Raw genomic sequence first — 9447 nt, 5'->3', positions numbered from 1 at the left:
TTTTGCGCGCATCCCCTTTGATGGAAAAAACAGAATGTCCGCACTGCGCCTGTCAACCAAGCGCACTGTGTGCGTTAGCGCGAGGCCGAGCAGGGGGTGGGGCTCTTGTCGTTCTTCATTTATGTGTTGTGGCCCTTGACATTTGTACTGCTTTCACCAACGTTGAGTACTGCACTTTGTGTACCAAGTGTTTGTGTTGGGGCCCTTGTCGTCGTTCTTCATTTATGCATGTACTGCACTTCACGGATACACTTGTTGAACTGCCTTATGTTGGTTCTGTGAACTGTATTGACGTTTGTTTAGAAATGTACATGGATTATATATTTTTAGATATATCAATATTAATTTTTATTTTTATACAATTACTATTTTTTGTGGACTGTTATGTTTTGTATGTGCATACTATGTTTTGGTGTCACTCATTAAATTTTTCAAAGTTGTGTATATACTTGTTCTAATGCAAACTAATTTCTGCGGAAGCAATTGATCACAAGCAAACTTACATTGTTTTTATAAAAGAAATATTTGATATGAAGCAACGGACATTATCAAAATCTTGCATACATGAAACAAATAACACCACAACGCTTAAAGTAAAGTGAGACTAAACACAGCTCTGATTTTTTCTAGTTGCTGTATTGGATTACAGTCTTGTTTTTCTTCTTCTTTTCTTTTTTGTCTCTTTTTGCCCTGTCTAGTCCCATTATGACATCGTAGATGATTCTCCATGACTCATATGTTGCGAATGCATCTATTGCTGCATACTTGATAAGCTTGTTTGGCAGCGGGCAAAATCCCCACAGAGTATGATCCTCCTTGCGGTTAATTTTTTTCTTCATGTCATTGTAGTGAATGTCTATCATCCTGCCAGCAACATCAGCCAAAGAGTCAAACTTCTTTTTATTGTATGGGTCTCTCCATTCAACCTGAATATCAATGTAGTTGTTGGAGTTGATCTCCAAACCAGATACCTTCAGCTTGCTTTTGTCTCCTTCAATAGAGAATCCGACGAAGGTGTACTCATCATTCATCAGGAATTTGTCTAGTTCCATTGGCCTGCAATATATTTGTATAGAGTGAATATATTTGATTTCTTTAGAACTAGCAATGTTTTTTTTGTGTTTTTCTGAAACTGAACTGCAATATGGATTTCTGAATCTGTTGCATTGAGCAGTTGCTAATACTTTGTTCAGCATAACTATTAAATCTGATAATAGATTGCATAAACAATGCATGTTTTGTGTATGCTTGTATTCCTGAACCTAATTTCATACATGTTTTGTATGGTAATGTTGCAGTGAAGAAACTATAATTAAACTGCGTGTATTGCTAGATAATATCATTCAAGAATTGAACACATGAGTGACATACATGGAGCCAGATCAAAACTGTCAATAAATTCATATGCCACGCTTTTTCAAGAATGAGAACCAAAGGTTAAATATTATGGAAATTGCAATGAAGAAAATTTAAAATCAATATTGGCAAGCAACAGTTATTCTTACTTGTCTTTAGCTGCAGATATGTGGTAGACAAGGCATTCTTTTTCTACGCATAGCTGTAGTACCGCTGCACGCTGTGGCTTCTTGTAGTGTGTGTACTCGACATCAACGCCGACTAGTTTGACGGACATTCCACCGAGCTTCCTCCTGAACGTGGACAACATCTTGTCCACGTCTTTGCCCTTGCTTGTGCAAAGGACGTGGAGCTTGTGATTGCCATGGAGGTGGACGTTGTGGAGCTCCCTGGTGTACTTGCGGCGCTGCTTGCACAGAGGTGCATCTTCCATGATTCTCGTGTGTTCTCTGGTGTTTGTTATAGAGAGAGAGGTTAGTGAAAGGAAGAGCGGAGAAGAAGATGCAATTGGGTTTTTTGGGGGGACGAAGCAGTTGTCTTTTCTCCTCTGCTCTCCTTGACAGGACGTGGGAGAGGTGGAGCGGGGCGGTAGCGTGGTGGGGCTCTGTTTTAAGTTTACGTGGCAACTGCCGAGAGGTTCTGCTATGAGGAGGCTCTTGCTAGTGCGTTGGAAATCCGGAACGTCGTCGCCTCTTTTTTCGTGATTAGATCAATGTATTGACGCAACTGTCAGAAAATGTGATGATTGTGTTTTCGGTCAATTGTCCAAGTCAGTGCACTTCTTTTCTACCAGAAACGAACTGCTCAGGTCCACGCAGTGTACTGCAGTTTGATTCACACAGATGTACTTTTTTTCTTCTCTTGATGGTGTTCTTTCTTTTCTTTTCTTGATCTTTGTGGTAATACAGCGTTTGTGTGGATGGAGGGTAATGTGGCTAGGGTTTGTCGGAGTGTTTTGGTTAAGTAACAGGGCTGCATTCTTTTTTCAGCCATACTGCATTGCAGAGAGAAGATAACTGCAATTCAAAAAAAATAGTTTGTGCTTCCACGTGGAGAACTGCGTTGTTGTACGTCGCTGACTGCATCTTTACGTTGACATTGGGCTTCCTACGTTTTATTTATTAATATTCTTACAGTGCCGACGCACATTTTATTTTGTTTGTTGTTATTCATTTAAGAAATGTTTGTCATTTTTTCTTTTTAATGTTTTATTTTTGAACGTATTGTTTTTTCTTAGTGGGCTTTGTTGGCCGTGTGTTCTGGTAGTGAAGATGTAATTGGGCCCAAGTCGGCCTGTGAGCACGGCTTGGTTCCTGTTTCGCTGTGTGTGAGTCCTAATGTTTAGTCCCACCTCGCCCGCGGAAGGCGCGCCAGACCTGTTTATAAGCGCTGGCGAGGCATACTAGTCGAACTCCTCTGTATACTTATCTGGGCGCTTATACACGGCACTCGCTGCTATATGCTCTGTGACCTGTGGGCCCATGTGCAACCGGCCCCATGCACTGTGACTCAGAACGACTCGCCTTGGCGTAGACCTATTACGAGACTGGCTGGGGCCGGTGCCACCTGGGTGGTCAATTTTTTTCTTTTTATATTTCTGCCCTGTGTGTTTTTTTCAATGTTGGAGTGTGCACTGCATTGATCAGTGTTCTGTACTGCATTGTATATGCACTGTGTACTGCATGTACAGTTGTCATTTTTTTGTTTCCGTCTTTTTGCTATCAGTTAATCTTTTTTCCCAATGTATGGGAGTGCACTGCTTTGTAAATCATACCTGTACTTCACTCATTATGGTTCTGTGCTGTACTTTCGTGTACTTCCATACTGTATTGAATTATTTTACGTGTTTTGCGTTTTTCTATTTGTGTTTTTGCTCTTATGTATTCCTTTTTTCAAATTTATGTTCGTGCACTGCTTTGTTGGGTATGTTAAGACTTCATTCGACAAATTCAGTGTACTGCATTCATGCGCAACTTGCACTGCATGCGTCCTGTTTGCATTCTGTACGACAATTTCATCACCAGCAAGCTAAGTTGAACAGAAAGCAAGCTAACATAATCTGAGTTCATCATTACAGGCGATTGTGCATGGCAAGCAAACTAGGTTCAGCACACAAGCAAACTAACGATACATAAGCAAATAACACAAAGCAAATTTGATGATAATTCTAAATGAACGCTGGCATTCTTGGCTCCTTGCCGGCACCATCTTCTTCTTCACCAGTCAGGCTCTCCCCATCCCCAGCTGCTCCTGGCGCGCTTCTTGGGTGGCTCCTCCTTCTCCAGCTTTGCACGGCGAAGGCCGTCCTGGGTGAGGGTGATGCGGTTCCATATCTTGTACGCTGCGTAGGCGTCCTTTGCCGCGTACTCGATGTGCCTCCTGGACAGAGGCAGGATGGCCCAGCGCTGGTGCTCGGCGTCGGTGATCTTCTTCTTCATGTTGTTGTAGTAGTCGTCGATGAGCACGCCGGAGACGTCTCCGAGGGAGTCCAACGGCTTGGTTGCGTCGGGCACCCTCCACTCCTTCTGGATGTCGACGAAGTTGGCGACCTCCAGTTTGACGCGCTCGAGCCTGGTTTTGTCACCGTCGATGGAGAAGCCTGCAAAGGTGTACCTAGGGTCGGCGAGGAAGTTGTCAAAGACGGTGCACCTTTCAGTGTCGCTCATTTGGAAGAGTAGCACCGGGTGATTCTTGCCGATGGAGAGCTGGCAGAGGGCGGGTTTCTGTGTCGCTTCAGGGTCATTGTTGTACTCGAGATCAATGCCGACGATCTTGTGGCGCTGGAGGTTGAGGTGGCGCTCGTACTGCGCGAGGGTGATCGCCATCTGCTTCTTGTCGTTGGTGTGGATGACGTGCAACTTGGTGTTGCCGTGCGCCTCCATGGCGTTGTCGCCCTTGTACTCGTTGGTGAACGTCATCGCCGGTGGCGGGAGCGCAATGGATACTTGTGTTGTTGTGGATGAGAAGGCCTTTGGCAGGGGTCTGAATTTAAGGGAAGGGCGCGGGGTGGGATGGTCTCGTCGGATGAACTGCATGATCGCGTTGATGATGCGGTTGTGCGGATCATGGGTTGGTTTTGCATCTGTGATCATGGGTTTGCAGCGATGGAACTGCTCCGATCGGGTGTATGTATGCGAACGTGGTTTTTTTTAAGGTGGGTTTTTTTTATCAGCACATTTTTTTAACCACCATTTTTTTATGCGAACGGGCATTTTGTTACGTTTTGTAGATGCATCCTGTGCGATAATGAACTGCATTAAAATATAGTCCTGCAGTGCATCATCTAGAATTCAGTACTGCACTTGTGTATACATGTGCGTACTTCACTGTTTTTTGAGTTTATTTATTCGTGTAGGGGTAATCGGGAACTAGATTGCCATACCGCACTGCATCGTGTAACGTAGTGCACTGTATTGTTTACAGCTACGTACGGCATCTTGTTTTTGCTTGTACCTACTGCAATCGCTGGTATGGGAGGGGTAGGGAAAGGGGGGGTGGGGGGGGGGCCCCATTTTTTTTAACTTATTGTTTTTTCTTAGTCGGCCTTGTTGGGCCTTTGTTCGGCTAGTTTAGATACATACTTGGGTCCAAGTCGGCCTGTGAGCACGGCTTTGTTCCCGTTTCGCTGTGTGTGCGTCCTAATGTTTAGTCCCACCTCGCCCGCGGAAGGCGCACCTGACCTGTTTATAAGCGCTGGCGAGGCATACTGGTCGAACTCCTCCGTATACTTATCTGGGTGCTTATACACGGTGCTCGTAGCTATATGCTCTATGACCTGTGGGCCCACCTGCAACCGGCCCCATGCATCGTGGCTTAGAACGACTCCCCTTCTGTGGGTGCAGACCTATTACGAGACTGGCTGGGGCCGGTAGCACCTGGGTGATCAATTTTTTTTAGTAAATCATGCGTGCACTGCATTAATTTAGTTTCAGTACTTCATTTGCACGCATACCGTACTGCACATTTTCTGGGCTACATTTTTGTGCACTGCATTGGTATCATTTTTCTTTATTGTTTTTCCTCTTTTGTATCCTTTTTTCTTAGTGTACGGGTGTGCACTGCATTCGTCGTAGTTCTGTGCTGCAGGTGTACACATCTTGCACTGCGTGCATCCTTCTTTGTGCCAAAAAGCACGTACTGCACTTCATGCACACATATAGTGAACTACCTGGTACGAATTTGGAGAACTGCACACATAAAATGGTCCGTGGATTATAATTTCTCAGAGTATTATTTTTTAATGATCTGTGGTTTTGTTCGTGGGAATTTCTGCAGTCAAAGTACACCTTCTTTTCCCCCTGAACTACAACTTCACTGTCTTGGAGTTGGATGCAATGCTCTTGGAGTTATTCAAACGCGACCCCCAGCACCCATTCACACTGCCGAGGGGCGTAGTTCCTTTGTGCAATAACTCTTCACTTGACCGGATCCGCGCCATGATGCCGTTGTGCAATTCACATGGCATCGCCCCCACTTGGCAAGAGCCTGCGGACGACGTTGTGCGAGCGTTCTTCGACACCTTGGAGGAGTTGCTGGTCCGCGCTGATGAGCAGAAGAGCCTCACTCGTGACACCACCGACGAGGAGCTGCAGCTTATCGCTACCAGGGCGGAAGAGGCTGCGGCCGCAGCTGCTGCGGGTGTGTTTGGGTTCACTGTGGAGGAGGCGGAGGCTGCAGAGGCGGCAAACCTTGCCGAACGTGCGGAGTTCATGGGCGAGGAGGAGCCTGCCGGTTCTGAAGCCGAGTCGAGTGAGGCCGGCGAGGAGGAGGCTGAACCTTCAGAGAGCTTGCCACAGGCGGAGCCCCCGGCCCCGCCAAGGAGGCGCCTTCGCAGGGCCGGGGACGCAGCAGGGCGGCAGCCGGCTCCACAGCCACCGAGCCGCGCGACGCGCTCTACCGTGGCAAGCAATGTTGCCGTGGGAGCGCCTCACGCGGCACCGGCAACTGGAGCGGAATCTTCCCGGGCCACTGCCACTGCCCCCGCCAAGCGGGCAAGGGATCCTACGCCCCCACCTCGCCGCATCGGAGGAGGGCCGGACTTCGATCTTTCCGCGCTCAGCTCCGACGATGAGGAAAAAGAGTGAGTTCCTTTGGTGCTCTTATAATCCTTCAATCTTGCTGTTTATATCTTGTATCTGACTTGCTCCAATCTGGACTTTTTTTCTTTTCAGAACACTGGCCCAGAGAGCGGCGAAGAGGGCCAAGGCCGCGGTGATCGTCATCGAGGATGACCCCGTCGCGTCGGCGGGAGGTGGGTTCGAGACCACCTTGACGGACCCGACAATCACCCCTCGGAGAAGCCCCCAGCGTAAGTTCATAGTTTAGCCTTCTGCTGTCGGGCGCGCTTGAGTGCTTTTTCCTTTGTTGATATCTTGCTTATTGACTTGTGCAGGAGCAGAGCAGCCTCATCAAGAGCGCCCGGAGGCCGGTCCCGAAGTGCCACCTGCTTCGACTGCGCCGCCAAGGGAGGAGTCCCCGGCAAGGGAGAGCTCTCCGGCAAGGGGGGACTCTCTGGCAAGGAATGGCACTGCGGACCCTGCGGCGACCGAGGCCGCAACTGAAGATCTTGGCGCAGGTAATCCACTTGCCCTAAAACTTTCCCTTGGGTTCTGCTTCTTCTGTTTTTCCTTTCTTGGATTTTTTGATTGATTTTCCCCCCTTCTTCGTTCTTCAGACCCACCTTCGGCTGAGCCAATGGAGACTGAGGGCCCCGGCGAGGAAAGTGCCGGTGCTGACGTGACCTCCGGCGAGGAGGCCGCCGGGGTTGCTGCTGCGGAAGCCGGCGAGGGATCGGGCGATCGCACTGACGACCCTGAGGCCGCAGGAGCGCCGGGCGCTGCACCGACCGCCAACCCTCTGCCGCTTCCGCGGAGCCGGGCTCCGAGGAGCCCCAGCCCGGCGCCTACTTGCAGGCTGGTGACAACATATTCATCAAGCTACCCTGGGCGTCGAGTTCCAGGGCGCCAGTCGAGGGGGAGACTTTTGATGGGGAGGTGCTCGCCTCTGCTGGGCTGTCATTGGTTGACGCGCCTGGCAGCAGCAGTGGCGAGCCTGAGGAGGAGCAGCTACTGCGGAAGCTGCTGTCACTCTACCGCACCCGGCAAGCCAAGCTGGCTTCCCGGGAAGCGCTTGTCGCGAAGGCGGGAGTTGACATAGAGAAGCGTGCGGAAGAGCTCCGGAGCCAAAATCAAGAAGCTCTCCTGTCCCTGGCGCAGGAGCGGGAGCGAGTAGACGAGGAGCGCACGACCTTTCTTCTCGAGAAGGCCGAGGCCGAGGAGGAACAAAGGCTTGCTGCCGAGAAGCAGTCCGCGCGGGAAGGCGAGCTAGTGCAGCGGAATGCCCACCTCGACAGCTATGAGGAAGAGCTTGCCGAGCGCGAGCGAGCACTTGGCGGGGCGCTCAAGGAGGCAAAGGATGCCGCGGCGACTTCAGAGGCTGCCAAGAGGGAACTAGAGGAGAAGGTGGCGCGGCTGGAGGCCAAAATTGGGAAGAGCGGCGAGGAGATTGCCGCTCTCAAGCGCAAGCGCGAGAAGGATGCCGCCGCCCATGGTGAACTGCAAGGCCTTCTCGCTGAGAGGGGCAAGGAGCTCAGCGCCGCCAAGGATTCCAAAGCAGATCTGGAGCTGAAGCTGGCCACGCTGACGCAGACGCTGGAGGCCGCCAAGGAGCGGGAGAAGACCTTGGCGGAGAAGGTCAAGGCTGATGCGGCGCTGCTGGAGAGCATTGCAGTCACCCAGAACTCCTTCAGAGACACAGTGGAGCACTGGACCGAGGGTCTGGTAAACACCGCCGCCGTCATCAACAAGGAGCTGGCGCAGCTGGGGATGGAGGACTTTGGATATCCTTCTGACGAGAGCCTTCAACCCAGCGCCAAGCTCAATCTATTCTTCAAGGGCGTGGCGACGGCACTCCATCGGCTCTGGGAGAGGATCCCGAAGCAGCTGGCCGACGAGTCGCGCAAAATCTGCGCTGGGGTGCTCCAGAAGGTGCTGATGAAGGTGGCCTTCCGCAACCCAGGCATCAGCTTCACCAACGTCCTCCGATCCTTGCCGCCTGACGCCGATCTGGACGCACTCAAGGCCCTTGTCGCACCCATTGTGGACAAGGTGAGCGAGATCAAGCGAGTCGAGGGCGGGCGCGTAGATTAGGCCGCCCATTTCTTCTTTTCCCTTGTCGCTGCTAATCATGTTATGAAAACAGTCTGTAAGAGCTGCGACAAGTTATCTTTGTAATATAACTTTATTTCTGTTATCAATTGCAATGTTATTTCCTCTACTAGATTCCTTCCTTTGTATGTTTTCACCCTACGCTTCTAGGGAACTTGTCGGCGCAGGCGCCCGAGCCGCGAGCGCTGAGTGCGGAACTTCAGCAGCCTGCTGGCGGCGCTGCTTCCGACAAGAAACCTTGTCGTGACTAGATGCAGCACACTTAAGCTGTTGAGCGGACTCGAAGCAAAGTAAGGGCGCAACTAGCCATGAGTTGGTTCCTCCGCACACAGGTTTTCCATACAAAGCAGGGTCATTCGAGGAAGTTAACTCAAAAATTTAAAAAAGTGATTGCTCAAACTTTGGCAACTTAGCTTTTCTGTCATTTGCTTCCCGGTAAGGCAGGTCCTTGCTTGAACGACGCCTGGCCCATACCACAATCTTCTCCTTCCCCCCCGGCAAACTTGTGTGCGGGAGAACCTTCTTTTCCTTTAAAAGAAAAAGAAAAAAGAGAGAATAATAATATGGAGCTCTTCGGCCCGTTACTGCTTACCGGATGTAAGTGCTGCACAAAGTGTCAGATAATCACATGCAAGAAAGGAACTAATCGGATGAAACGGACAAGCTGTGCGGAGCACATGGGTTTTTACTTATGCACGGGATCTGCGCCCGGCTTTGTACAAAGGATTGCATGCAACAACGGCAAGACTTGTACAAAAGGTGGTTGCCGGAACGGGTTCCAGCAACCGCGCCTTATGGGAAAAACTTACGAAGATGTTCTATGTTCCAGGAGCTGCTCACTGGAATGCCATCTTCGGTCTCAAGGCGGACAGCGCCAGGCCTTGTGACTTGTCTCACCCGATAAGGGCCTTCCCACTTCGGTATC

This window comes from Triticum dicoccoides, chromosome 1B (genome assembly GCF_002162155.2).
Source record: "Triticum dicoccoides isolate Atlit2015 ecotype Zavitan chromosome 1B, WEW_v2.0, whole genome shotgun sequence".
Taxonomy (NCBI): Eukaryota; Viridiplantae; Streptophyta; class Magnoliopsida; order Poales; family Poaceae; genus Triticum; species Triticum dicoccoides.
Note: the sequence above shows the minus strand (reverse complement) of the source record.